Here is a 15,733-nt window from a genome sequence, read left to right as displayed (position 1 = left end):
CACTCCTTTTTAATAAGAAATATAGTGAGAAACTACAAAGTAAAGAAGAGTAACCACCATACCACCAAGAAAAAAGACCCTAGACACCGAGGTGTTGCACCCACATTGCAGGTGTGCACCTAGGTATTACTTATCTACGTGTGTGCACCTCTTTTTAATAAGAAATATAGTGAGAAACTACAAAGTAAAGAAGAGTAACCACCATAACACCAAGAAAAAAGAACCTAAACACCGAGATGTTGCACCCACACTGAAGGTGTGCACCAAGGTATTACTTATCCACGTGTGTGCACCTCTTTTTAATAAGAAATATAGTGAGAAACTACAAAGTAAAGAAGAGTAACCACCATAACACCAAGAGAAAATAACCTAGACACCGAGATGTTGCACCCACACTGTAGGTATACACCTAGGTATTACTTATCCACTTGTGTACACATCTTTTTAATAAGAAATATAGTGAGAAACTACAAAGTAAAGAAGAGTAACCACCATAACACCAAGAAAAAAGAACCTAAACACCGAGATGTTGCACCCACATTGCAGGTGTGCACCTAGGTATTACTTATCCACATAGGTGTGCAAATGTGTGAGAAAATATTTTTATTATGCAAATTAGCGAAAAACCACATATAAAAGAAATGTCAGCGTCACAGTTAATCAACAGTATTATAAAACTGTTTATAGTAAATGGCATCATTTAGTGTTGAACTTCGGCTTAACGTTGATCTAAAATTACAAGAATTGTTTTCAAGACTAAAATATGTTTTTATAATAAAATGTCATATATAGAATCATTTTAAGCAAGAGATGGCGCTAATGTAGCAATTCGGATTAAAATACACAAACTGTTTTAGCTCATCTATGATCGAGATATAAATAAGTAAGAGATTGTGTAAATTTAAAAATGTGATGTATATTTGACAAAATATTCATGAACCGTGATGACGAGAAAACCCACTTATAGAGAAAATTATATATTTAAAAACGGCTGGAATGGGTAGAGAAGGTACTAATAGAGGAGCGAACAACGTTTCGACCTTCTTTGTGAACCTGACGATGACCGTAAGTTAACATAGTTAACTCGAAATAACATACTGGGTTATTACCGGATTTGATCTGTAAAGCGTGCTTTTATGTTTAGCTTTAGCATAAAAAAAATGTTTTATTTGTGTTTTGGTTTTATAACATAGTGGGATTGACCGTCACATTAGAACGCCCCCACGGCTGAAAGGGCGAGCATGTTTGACGCGACCGGGATGCGAACATGTTTGGCCATGCTGGGTCGCAGCGAGAAAATTTCCTTATTTGTTGTAAATGAAATGCTATGAAGATAACAAGCAGATACGACCTCTATTGCTATTTAGAAGTGAAATCGTAATATATCTGACTCTAATACTTTGAATAATTAAAACATTTAAAATATCCTAAGTTAAAACCGTAAATAAAATGCTAACAACGTTACAAAATTATTTAGGTTTTATTAAATAGCAAGGAAATTATGCGGAAAAATGATTAAAAATATATCTATTCCTTCAACTAAAAATTCCGTATTAGCTGTGCTTAATTTATGAAATACTAAATATATATATATTCTGGAATATTCTTCTGTTATATAAAATATAAGTTTTCCAAAATCAAATGGATGTCGTGAAATTCTTCGATGTATATATATATTTCCTCAAGTTTTATTTCACTATTGTTTTTGCAAATATTATCAAAAACACACACATTACCCTGCTAAGTATTTGAGATCTAAATCTCTATTCATACCTTTTTCTAAGTATTTATTCCTCAGATCTCCATTTTGCATTATTTTTCCCTCTGCTTGATATCCAGGACCCTATTCTTCACGTCTTGCTAACTATTTGACAAACAAATCTCTCATCTTCTTTATCTATATATCTAATATCTACATCTCTCTTCTACGTTGTGTTATCCACCACTTTACGCACACATATTTATTCTTGTTAGTCTTCTTATTTTAATTTCAAAGATATATTTGACATAATTTTATAAAACTCTGGCATCCATATACTTATTTTTTACGTACCTTTTAACTGTTACACATCCATATCTTTATTCTTCACTCCCTTGCCATATATATGATATACAAATCGTCATTCATTATTTTTATTAGGTATTTATAATTCAAATTTCCATTTTGCATTATCTTACCTACCGCTTGATATGCAGGTCCCAACTCTTCATCGTCTTGCTAACTATTTGACAAACGAATCTCTCTTCTTCACCTTCTATATATCAAATATCGAAATCTCTCTTCTACGTTGTATAACCCACCACTTCTCGCCCACATCTGTATTCTTATTATTCTTGCTACATAAATTTCATAGATATATTCGTTATAATTTTATAAAAATCTGGCATCCATATCTTTATTTTTGACATATCTTTTACTGTGTGACATCCACATCTCTATTTCTCATAGCCTTGCTATGTATTTGAGATCTAAATCTCTATTCATACCTTTTTTATGTATTTATTCTTGAAATCTCCATTTTGCATAATCTTATCCACTGCTTGACATCCAGGACACTATTCTTCATCGTCTTGCTAAATATTTTAGAAACAAATCTCTCTTCTTCTCCTTCTATATATCTAATATCCACGTCTATATTCCACGTTGTATAACTCACCACATCCCGCCCACATCTCTATTCTTATTATTCTTGCTACATGAATTTCATAGATATATTCGTTATAATTTTATAAAACTCTGTCATCCATACCTTTATGTTTCTTATACCTTTTAACTGTGTGACATCCACATCTCCATTCTTCAAAGCCTAGCTAAGTATTTGAGATCAAATCTCTGTTCATACCTTTCTCTAAGTATTTATTCCTCAGATCTCCATTTTGCATTATTTTTCTTTCTGATTGACATCCAGGACTCTATTGTTCATCGTCTTGCTAACTATTTGACAAACGAATCTTTCTTCTTCACCTTCTTTATATCTATATCGAAATCTCTCTTCTACGTTGTATAACCCACCACTTCTCGCCCACATCTCTATTCTTGTTAGTCTTCCTATTTGAAGTTCACAGATATATTGGAAATAATTTTAAAAATCTGGCATCCATGTACTTATTTTTCACGTACCTTTTAACTGTTCCACATCCATATCTTTATTTTGCACTTTCTTGTCATGTATATGAGATTCAAATCGTCAATCATTCTTTTTATTAAGAATTTATAACTCAAATTTCCATTTTGCATTATGTTACCCACCGCTTGACATCCAGGTCCGTATTCTTCATCGTCTTGCTAACTATTTCACAAACAAATCTCTCTTTTTCTTCTTCTATATATCTAATATCCAGATCTCTGTTCTATGTTGTGTAACCCACCACATGCCGCCCACATCTTTATTCTTGTTAGTCTTGCTACTTCAATTTCACAGATATATTCGTTATAATTTTATAAAAGTCTGGTATCCATACCTTTATTTTTCACGTACCTTTTAACTTTTCGACATCCATATCTTTATTCTTCATTCCCTTGCTATGTATATGAGATCCCAATCTTCATTAATTTTTTTACTAAGTATTTATTTTTCAAATCTCAATTTTGCATCATCTTACCCTCTCCTTGTCATCCAAAACACTATTCTTCATCGTCTTCTAACTATTTCACAAACAAATATCTCATCTTCTTTTTCTATATATCTAATATCTACATCTCTATTCCACGTTGTATAACCCACCACTTTCCGCCCACATCTCTATTCTTGTTAGTCTTTTTATTTGAATTTCACAGATATATTCGACATAATTTTATAAAAATTTGGCATCCATACCTTTATTTTTTACGTACCTTTTAACTGTTACACTTCCATATCTTTATTCTTCACTCCCTTGCCATGTATATGTGATCCAAATCGTTATTCACTCTTTTTACTAAGTATTTATAACTCAAATTTCGATTTTGTATTATCTTACCCACCGCTTGTTATCCAGGTCCCTATTCTTCATCGTTTTCCTAACTACTTGACAAACAAATCTCTCTTCTTCATCTTCTATATATCTAATATCCAAATCTCTATTCCTCGTTGTATAACCCACCACTTTCCGCCCACATATCTATTCTTGTTAGTCTTCTTATTTGAATTTCAAAGATATATTCGACATAATTTTATAAAAATCTGGCTTCCATATACTTATTTCTCACGTACCTTTAAATGCTTCACATCCATATCTTTATTTTTCCCATACCCTTTAACTGCGTGACATCCACATATCCATTCTTCATAGCCTTGCGAAGTATTTGAGACCTAAATCTCTTTCATACCTTTTTCTAGGTATTTACTCCTCAGATCTCCATTTTGCATTATTTTCCCTCTGCTTGACATCCAGAACCCTATTCTTCTTCGTCTTGCTAACTATTTCACAAACAAATCTCTCTTCTTCTCCTTCTATATATCTAATATACAAATCTCTATTCCATGTTGTATAACACTCCACTTTCCACCCAAATCTTTGTTTTTCTTAGTCTTCTTATTTGAATTTCACAGATATAGTCGACATAATTTTATAAGCATCTGGCACCCATTTTCTTATTTTTCACGTACCTTTTAACTGTGTGACATTTACATCTCCATTCTTCATAGCTTTCCTAAGTATTTCAGATCTAAATCTCTATTCATACCTTTTTCTAACAATTTATTCCTCAAATCTCCATTTTGCATTATCTTACCCACTGCTTAACATCCAGGACTCTATTCTCCATCGTCTTGCTAACTATTTGACAAACGAATCTCTCTTCTTCACCTTCTACATATCTAATATCGAAATATCTGTTCTACGTTGTATAACCCACCATTTCCCGCCCACATGTCTATTCTTGTTAGTCTTCTCATTTGAATTTCACAGATATATTCAACATAACTACTGGGTTACCCTAACGTTCCCACTTGCTAAACAGACTTCAGTGATAAAGATAAATTAGAAATTCAGCTAAAACTCAAATAAATCAAGCTTGAACAGGTCCGTATCAAAGTCAAGAAAAAAAATAGGTTGAGATAAATAAAAATTAGACTCAATTCCGATCAAAAATGGAAAAATACAGCTTTTAACTTGAAGTACCATTGTTTGATGAAAATTAAGTTGATAAACATTGCCAACATTTTGAGAAGACTGCCCTAATCACTGAATGATTCACCTAATATGGTCATTATTATTTCAATTAAGTTGATAAACATTGCCAACATTTTGAGAAGACTGCCCTAATCACTGAATGACTCACCTAATATGGTCATTATTATTTCAAAGTGTTTCAACTGGTAAAGCACAATAACCTCATGCTGGTCTCTCCCTAGAAAATTGTACAGATTATGATAAGATCAAAGCAAATATTCTGAAAGCATACAAATTACTACTGGAGGCTTATCACCAAATGTTTAGAAGTTATCACAAGCAAGATAATCAAACCTGTATAGAGTTCGTCCATGAAAAAGAATTTTACTTGATTGAAAATAAAATTGAAATACTACAAGAAGCAGTTGCTATTTCTGATGATTACACTTTAACACAGATAAAAACCACTTTGTATGAAAACGAAATTCCTGCTGCATTAACTAACACATGTATCTGTTTAATTCAATGAAGTTAAGGATTCGTTTAAGAATTCCAGCTTCTCTAGTTCGAAATAAAATTCCCTATGTTTATGAAGTACCATATTAAAGGATGCAGGACCCTTGTTAATATGAAAGTGTATTTAAATTTATGTCGTAAATATTGTTTTAACTAGATTACATTGAATTTTTTTATTACCTTATTCAATAATTTTGTCATAGATCCTAAAATAAAAGGAGAAAAACGTTTGAAACGGTTAACTAAGTAAATGTAAATCGATAAAAAAGGTGTTTTATACAATATTAAAACACAATTTATTAACATTCCAATAGGATAATATAACAGTTGTTAAGCAGAAAATATACACATTTTAATTTGGATAAATGTGGTGATAAGACAACTAGAAAGACCTAGGAGAACTTTCATACCTAAACACCCAAGTGATCCACGATAGGTTAGTTACAGCCTAAAATATATACAGTTATCGAGATTGTTTTGTATTGAGCAATACGCATGTCAGTCAATTGATGGCGAGATCTATGAAGTTAATCTTATTAAACTCTAAGAATTTTCAAACATTAAGTGATGTATTAACATTTAATATTTACCACTTAGAAATTTCTGTGATGTGGAAAGTTTTATTTCATCGAGTACTTGCTAGTTAAAAAAGAATACAAATACCAAGCACTAGAATGTCGTTTTGTTGAATCTGCCAGCACAGATTTCTGTGTTTGAATAAAAATTACATTGTAAATTTTACTCTGTTGCCGGCATTTTTACAAACTTAAGATGTAATGTTGACCTTTATGTATTAGTAGAACAAATCAGAACCATTTGAGATATTACATTTACTTAGACCTATAAAAACATATTTTTTATCTGGTACTCTTAGTTTTGATTGTACCTTGTAATTACAGTTCAATACAACCATTAAAGTTTGTGGTATGTTGCTCGTTCTAATAGTTTTATTAAACATCAAAGATTGAAATTTGACAAGAAGATTGTTGAAAGTGGATTAACTTATATATTTATGTAATTTACACTGAAACTGCATACATTTTACTTATATACGTAGTAATCTAGTCCTTAAGTAATATAATGATATATAATGCTACTTTGTTTTTACGATTATTCTAATAATCGGATTTCTGAAACACCAACCTACCACAATTGTCACAGTAAAACGTTATATTATCTACACATTAAAATTATATAGATATGATGAAAAATCATACCTACAGTTACAGAACAACTTATCACACATTGAATTTATAAAATAATTATCATAAACTCTTGCATTTCAAAGTTTCCAACATCAGTTTAGGGTTTCATAAACAATACCATAATAAAAAGTGTTTAAACAAAAAATCACTGGTGATAAAAAAAAGGAAAGATACAGAATGGCACATAGCTGAGAAGTTATGTACACATAATGAGAGGATGGTCGAATACTGTCCTCAAGAGGAAGAGAAGTTGACAGAGCCTAAGTAGTAGACGAAAATAAACAAACACGCTGACCTCCTCCTAAGTTTCCCATAGGAAACGGGAGATGAAAGAGAGTAAAACCGATAAGAGGGAAGCTGTAGGATGCATAATGAAGATCACTAATATATGAAAAGTGGGAGTGAAGCTGTAGGCTACATAATGAAGATCACTAATATATGAAAAGTGGGAGTGAAGCTGTAGGATGCATAATGAAGATCACTAATATATGAAAAGTGGGAGTGAAGCTGTAGGATGCATAATGAAGATCACTAATATATGAAAAGTGGGAGTGAAGCTGTAGGCTACATAATGAAGATCACTAATATATGAAAAGTGGGAGTGACGAAGACCAAGCCAAACTATCCATAAATTATTATTCTACATTAATGATAATATAAAATACCTATATAAGACCTATTGTGGAATATGGATGTCAGTGACATACAGCATGCCTCACATCTATGTGAAACTTGAATTGAGGTTGTTGTTTGTTATTAAGCACAAAGTTACACAAAGGGCTGTCTGTGCTCTGCCCACTACAGTTTTTAGCATTGTAAGTACACATTGTGCTGTGCCACTGAGAGAGTGTGGGGCTATAACTTGAGCCTACCCAACTAAAAGCAGTACGAATAGCCAACCAAATCCACGTCTATACAATAGGCTCTTACTTATAGAAAACAAGCAATTCAATATCATAACAAACACGTTTCTTATGACCAGCTAAAAAATACTAAAATAAGACCAAAACCAGAAATAAACTATTCAATATTGCACAAACACCAGCCTCATGAAGCAAATTGATCTCTTCTTCAAATCACATCAGTCACAAAACAAACACTCCAACAACCAACTTGAGAATTTTACCTTGTGGCTCTAACTCCCATCTTTCTTAAGGCTACCGACAATAATGAACAATGGACCAAATATATTCATTAATAATCATATGTATCATGTTTATATTATTCAATATGTGGTCATGTTCTCTATTTTACCAATATATTCAATGTCTAGTGATTATATAGTTTGTGTTTTATATATATGAACTGTATAAACATAGTAAATTGTACATTCTATTAAATCTAATATTAATTACCATGCACATGATTGTATCCGAAATTGTAATATGTAAGTGTCCTTTGTGATGCATTAACTCTTGTTCTGGCTTTGTGTTTTCTCTGGGACGTGGTGCGCTGGCCGACATGGGATGGGTCTCCGCTATCTGGATCTGCTGCTCGTGATAAGTTTATAAACTTCACGCTAGAAGTTTCAAAACACCCCTTGTCAAATCACCACCAAGAAGACAACTATCCTTCAGGCTTCCTTCACCTTTTTATTTTTCAAGTCTGAACCATGAATCAACTGTTCAGAGAAACAATTATTAATCCATTAAAATTATTTAAAGCCAAAATGGGCTCGAATAGAAAATCATTAATTTCTGAGAACCCACAGGTTTCTGATAAACCTAAAATAACTATCAAGTTTTTTAGCTTAGCTTAAAATAATAAAATAAAATTGGAGGCAAAACTAGTACCTGCACTTACAGTATTAATTAATTAAGCCACGTGATGATGTTTTGTTTTTGTTGTTGTTTTACCCATCATCATGCTCCAAATTGAAAAACTGGTGAATCAATAAATGAATATTTGCTGTAAAATTCTTATCAACGCTTCAAGTGTAGCAAACACTTTGCCAATTGTGATTTCATTTTCTCACACCCAAGGTGTTTTTGATTAGAAACAAAGATCGAAATCATTGAAGTAAAATTCATGTAAACCAGAAGAACTCTTGAACAACCCTAAAACCTCCTTTATTAAAAATAATATCAATCTCTACAACAAAACTATTTTACTTATATCACAATCTCTTGAATAACTAGGATCAAGTAGTAATCAGTTTATGATAGTTTACTTTAAAAATACTTTAGTGTTAAGTTTAAACATTAACTATATTTTATATCATTATCAATATACAATAAATTTCATTCCTAAACTATTCAAACCAAAGATGCAGTAATTGCCATTTGGTATTTCACCACGTGCTCCGCAGTCGTTATGAGTATTTCACAATTCAGTGGTTAAAATAAATCACGGTTATCACCCTAATAACTGTGATAACAATAATCACAGTACTGGTTATTTTTTTTCTCTTTTAGTGTGATCTTCATTATAAATATTATACATACTAGTTCTATTGGTTTGACAGTTTTCTTCTTTTTAGATATCATAACACAGAATCATGGTTATGTGTTGTAGTTTTTAACTCAACTAAAAATAACTGTTAACACAAGCCACTCACCCAAATAATTTGTATTCAAACACAAAAACTTCCTTCAGATTTTTCTCTCCCCTTCAAAGAAGCTGTAAAAATCTTACTGCATAAAAAGAAATAAATGCAAAAATAACTTTTATTGTCATAATTACTTTAAAAACACTCTGGCTTTGAACCCATACCTAAATTATTTAATTTTTTCTGAAATGCATTGCTGTTTTTTAACTCTTTGTTACAAATTAACTTGTACTCACTCACTTATGTTTCTTTATTCAATAATCAGCATGAACAGACATATCTGTACAACTATCAATTAGATAATTAACTGTAACAATGCTGCCACACCTAATTGTTTAATAAATTAAGTTTATAAAACGTTTAACCTCAGTCAGATGAGACAGGAATAGTTTGTGCATTTTAGATTTTACACTTCATGAGCTCTTGGGATTTCATTTCCATGTCGTTCTTTACTTATGTGATACTTTTTATATTTACTAAACACTCAAGTTTTCTGTCATATATCAGTTCCATATACTAGTCTACATGACTGATTACATGACTATAGTTTTGATAATTATCAAACAATTTCTCTTACATATATACGATAATTTATTTTTCTCACTCGTGACACAATAACTTCCTCATTGACAATCATTTTGATTGTGTTAAACAACAAAACCATCATGAATACATTAACTAAGTTACTTGAAACAGCTATCATGTCTTCATCAATTATAAATCAGAGTATAGTCATTATTATTATATTAATCAGGTTCTGTAAGATAGTCATCGTCACCTTTATAGTTACGTATCTCAAGATATCTGTCATTACCACTTCAGTCACATGCATCAAAACAACTATTATGACTATCGAAGTTAAACATATTAACACGGCTATCACGACAACGTTAATCAAACAGCTCACGAGAACTATCAAGATTATATTAACTAAACAACTTAGGTTAACAACTGTAAAGACGTTATTTGAATGTTTTAGTGTAACTATCATGACTGAGATAATGAAACAGATTACGATAATCAGATATTTTGTGATATCCATCATGGATACATACGGTAAGTAACTGCTTTAGGACAGCTATCACCAGTACTTTAATTAAATGTTTCAAGATATCCATAAAGATTTCTTTAGTCACATATTTGAAAGCTTCTTTCATAACTTCCATAGTTACACCACATCTCCTGGCAATTGTCATTACTTTAATTAACGAGCATAAGGAAGCCATTATTGACACTGTGATTAAAAACCTAAAGACAACCAGCATGGTGATATTAATCCAACAGTATATTACAGGCATCACCAGTGGTGGGATTCAAAAATTTTAAGAAGGGGTTCTCTCAAGGGAAGGCCTCAATAATAACGGGTTCTCTTACTTTTCCGGAAGTCTATACTGATACATCATTTGAAAAGGAAAATAATGGAAAAAGTGCTTTAAAATCTTTTATTTATTTCATTTTAAAAATTTCCAAATAGTCAATTGATTGTCATCATATTTTTCCTTTTTTTTCTGTTTCACTCTATTATCATCTGCACTGTGATTATTGCGAAGCCATGTTTTAACAAAAGGAGTAGCATCCCATAAATCGAAAGGAAGGCCAATAAGATTAATCGTCAATAGGTTTCTGACATTTTCTACTGTGAGGCGGCTTCTTTTATCTGAGTATATAATATTCATTCTTGAAAACCCTCTTTCTGCCTCTGCAGAACTGATGGCAATCGTATTCATAATGGTTTTCGCCTTTTGTATACTCTCAGGAATTACAGGATTATTAAAATCTTTCAGGACATTTTCCACATAATCACGAAAATCATTAATGGGAATGTTGTGATGAAATATTTTACAGAAGCCATTCAACTTTTCTTCCGCAGCTTTCCATGGGACAACAATTTCCTGAATATTCAAGTATTTGGTTCCAGCAAGTTCAGCAATTCATGAAGTTTGTTGTCAGCTTCCCGGTCATTGTTCTTGGATATTAAATGATCGCAGTCCATCAGCCTTTTTTTCATATTTTCGATTATTACATCAAGTAAATTGTTACGAGGAAGTCTAACAAATCTATTATTTTTGATAAAATGGATATCCTTAAATTCATCAGAAGAAATTCTATCGTCGATTTCTTTTCAAATGTTCCAATACCTTCTTTCAGTATTTCAAAAGCCTTAATAGATCTCTTTATCAGTTTCTCAGCTCTTGACAAGGTTAAACATCTAGCTTGAAGGGCATCAGAAAGTAAAGAAATTTCTGTCAGTATATCTATCATCAGTGCCAAGTCATGAAAGAAATATGTATTGCCAAGACGCGCAGCCATTCCTGAAAATTTCGTGTCACTAGAGAAATATCTGTACAATGCTGGATAAACACGCCATACAGCAAGTGCAGATCTCAAACTGCAAGCAGCCCATCTTAGTCCCAAAACTCTTCCTATCTTCAGAATTTGATGGCCAAGTTCTTCTGAAATTTTGAAAAGGTCCATTTGGTTTTTGTTTGATTGGTGAAAGATTGTGTAGATTTTATCCATGAATATTTTGAAGTGATTCACTTGTTCTACTTCTCTGACAGAATCATCCAAAATAAGTTGTAATCGATGATTTAGGCAATGCCAAATGATAATATTGGGGAAATTGCTTTTAAATCGAGCGCCCACTCCAGAATTACGGCCAAGCATTACGCTTGCCCCATCTGAACAGAAACCAATCAAATTAGTTTTCAAATATTCATTATCAAATCCGGCACGGTGCAAACTGTTCAACATTGACGTGTATATTGTTTCTGCTCCTCGTCCATTCAATTCGACCAAATCCAAAAAAATAGTTGGAGATATATACCAGTCTTCAATCTTTAAGAAAGTAACGAGTACGGGCTTACTGGATATGGTTGAACTTTCATCAATGATGACACAGATCTTTAATTTCTGTTCAATAATTTTTGTGAATACCTCTTTCCTTATCTCATTTGCAATGTGATCTGTTATTTTCACAGCAGTTTTTCGAGAATGGAGTCCAATACCCAAATCTACTCCATTTTTCATTTGAAGCTGAATCTCATCTTTGACATCAGAAAAGGGACGATTTCTTTTTGCTAGACTGTAGATTGTATTAAAAACTCTATTAGTAGAATCCACATACTTGCTGTTCAATTTGTCAATGCATTTCTCAATCGAATTATTAGCACGATCTTTTCGGTGCGTAATACAAATGCTGTGAGCTTTTGATGAAAAGTGTTTATTCATCTTCTTTCTTAGGGAAGCTTGTTGAATTTTTTTATCTCTTCCAGAAGGTTGAACACTGCAAGTGACCCATTCTTGTGACATGTGAATTCCTTTCATGTTCACTAATTTAAAATAAAATTTGGAACATATATCACATCCAACATTTTACTACGAACAATCAACCCATCGTACTTTTCCTTGAAGTTCATATACTGTTCTATACTCCAGCAATCTGGAAGATCGAGTGTTTCAACTTTTCACATTTACCTTCAGCGACATTCGCAGTACAACTTTCATTAGAATAATGCCGTAAAATTAACTTTGTTTCATCGTCATTTGCATCTTGCTTTAAAGGTTCGGTTCTAGGAACTTTACGAAAAAAGCTATCCATATCCTTTTGTCTCTTCATTTTAGGGTCCGACGTCCGAGCACTGAAATGAAAAGTATTTTTAAGACCTTCACTATAAAACTTATGTAAGGTCTTTATGTTAAATTACTTTCTTTTACAGAGTGAGGCGTAAATATTGAAACATAATTTAAAACTAAATTAAACTGATAGTTAAACAATACAGTTATAAATGGAATTAGACACAGAAAAGTTGAAAAGAAAATAATAAATTACCTTTCTTTGTTCCGAAATAAAAGATGTGCTACAGCTGAGTGAAACTGTAGTTTATAATTCCCGCCTTAGGACAATTTAATTGAACTTAATTGGGTTGAACTAATTAATTGAACTTTACGTATGGATTGAAAACACAATTTAAATAGAAATTCACTTACTTTATGATGCTTCCACGAAAAGTATTCGAGAATAAATGAGTCAAATTTCAAGGGACTTGATTATATACAAATGAAACGAGAAATCAATCATAGTTAGACCCTTCGTCCGTTAAAGTAAATACTGTTTCAAAGATGGCTAAAGACACGTCGAACATCGACTAACAACAGAAGCATTCTATTCGATGCCACGTCACACTAGCTGAATTGTGATTTGCCAGCCATCAGTCAGACAGCTAGCTGCGCGCATTCCGAAAAAGCATTATGACGAGATGAATAAGCTGACAAAGTTGAGTGCTGAGCATAGATAATAGATAATGTAGATAGCCAGACTGACTTCCGCGTTGTGACCAAAATTCTATTGAGAAAGTTGATGATGGGGAAAATCGATAGAGTAAGTAACGCTTACCACAAGCGGCTGCAACCGACATGTGTCTGCCCATGTGTTTCTTTCGTACTTACAAGTAAATCACTTGAATGTAGAATTCATTCTGTGGTCTTCACGTCATTCGTGCATCACCTGCGTCGTCTCCACTCTTATTTTTTATTGATTGAATAGAATGGCTAATGTAAATTCTGAACGAACCTCGAGGACAAATCGAAGAACGTGCAATGCGTTTAACTGCCGAAATTATCGTGTGAAGGGATCAGAAATTTCTTTTCACCGGTTTCCATCAGATCATGAATTACGTACAAAATGGATTTTAGCCACACGGCGGGAAAATTTTAATCCTTCCAAATCGGCTGTCCTCTGTTCGAAATATTTTGAGTCTGACTGCTTTATCGATTCAGATTGTTCTTTTTCTATATTATCGCGAAAAAGACTGCATGGAAACGCCGTTCCCAGCATTTTTGACTTCCCTGACCGTCTTCAGCAACCGCCTATCAAGAAAAGGTGCACCTCAACTTCAGCTGTAGGGATTAAGTCGTATTGGAAATTGCCTCTTGCGTATTTTCTTGTTAACGAAGTTTCTGGTAAATTTTTACATGAAGTTTTGCGAGAAGCAATAAACAAACTTTTTGAGGCTAGAGTGACCTGACCATTGTTTCAATCACACTTGTGACGTTCCCTCCTCAGATTCCCTGCCGGACGTGACTCTTTATTGTTCTCAAGGTCTCTGCGGAGAGCACACTCCTGTTCGCCGGTCAGTGCACAAGGACAAAAGCCTACGTCACCTCCGCAGTTATGGGGTGTTGCGTAGCCCGCGCGCGGTTCACAGTGACCTTGTTCTTTGCCACTCTTTGGTATTCTTCGGTCTTCAGGCCCTTTCAGTGCCTTAATATAGTACGTCTTAATTTATTCAAACTAAGTGCTCTATTTCAGCTCTAAGTATGGAAATGATTAAATCTACTTATTACGTTGATGTGAAGACATGTAGGCCTACTATACGATCTTCTTTAACTTATGAATGGGGCTTAAACGAATGCACGCTTATGATGACTCGTGCATAAGCCGACATGACTGCAGCGCAAGCAAGCGAGTTACTTACTCTATCGATTTTCCCCCGTAGCGGGAATGGTAATAGGAAAACGGTCACACGCGCCGACATGCAAATGGGAGAAGTGTGGCTATCTACTTTATCTATTATCTGTGGTGCTGAGCTCCGGAGACAGTTTCCAGATAAGCCTTCTGTCACCCCACAACATCTGGGGAAAATTTGTCATGGAATGCTTTTCACTCTGAAGAAACTGCAAGCCGCCCCAGCCGACAGAAATCGGCCTGACGTGAAGGCTGAAAGGAAAGACTATGCCCTGTGGTTCATGGAGACGGCACTTCGCGCACCCCGTGTCATCTACATCGACGAGATGGGGTTCAACGTATGGACAATTAAGAAACTGACTGCATTCACTTGACGAACTTTGTCAATAATACGGTCTGTGATTTTCTCATTAAATCTTTCTTGTCGAAATGTGTGATGAAGTGTGACGCAATCAGTTTCCACGACATCAACAATTCGACGGTATAATTGAAGCCATCAACAGGTTCGCTAAGCTCAAAAATTTTTAAGAACGGGTTCGCGCGAACCCCTGCGAACCCCCTGAATCCCACCACTGGGCATCACCAATATATAAGTTATACACTCCAGAAGAAGCATCGTTAGTATGTTAATTAAATTCTTCCAGACAGCCATCGTGATTACCTTTAGTAAAATTAGTGTTGTGAAATACACTGCTGGCCAAAATTTTAAGGCCAATGAACATAAAGAAAAAATATGCATTTTGCGCTGTTAGACTCAACCACTTATTTGAGTAGAGCTTCGAAAGATGACAATAAGAAATGGGGGGAAAAAAAAAACTTTTTTAGCATTTAATAGGGAAAATGTGAACACTATGAAATTAACCTACATACTAGCTGGTTAAATGTTTAAAAACCATACCAAAA

The 15,733-nt window shown here is 33.5% G+C and overlaps 1 pseudogene; it reads right to left on the bottom strand.

Annotated features, from left to right (window-relative positions):
• Positions 1-10,814: 10,814 nt before the first annotated feature.
• Positions 10,815-12,690, bottom strand: LOC143243307 (E3 SUMO-protein ligase KIAA1586 pseudogene; annotated as a pseudogene).
• Positions 12,691-15,733: the final 3,043 nt, after the last annotated feature.

This window comes from Tachypleus tridentatus, unplaced genomic scaffold (assembly GCF_004210375.1).
Source record: "Tachypleus tridentatus isolate NWPU-2018 unplaced genomic scaffold, ASM421037v1 Hic_cluster_2, whole genome shotgun sequence".
In the NCBI taxonomy this organism is placed as follows: Eukaryota; Metazoa; Arthropoda; class Merostomata; order Xiphosura; family Limulidae; genus Tachypleus; species Tachypleus tridentatus.
Note: the sequence above shows the minus strand (reverse complement) of the source record. Positions and strands in the feature narration are given on the sequence as shown.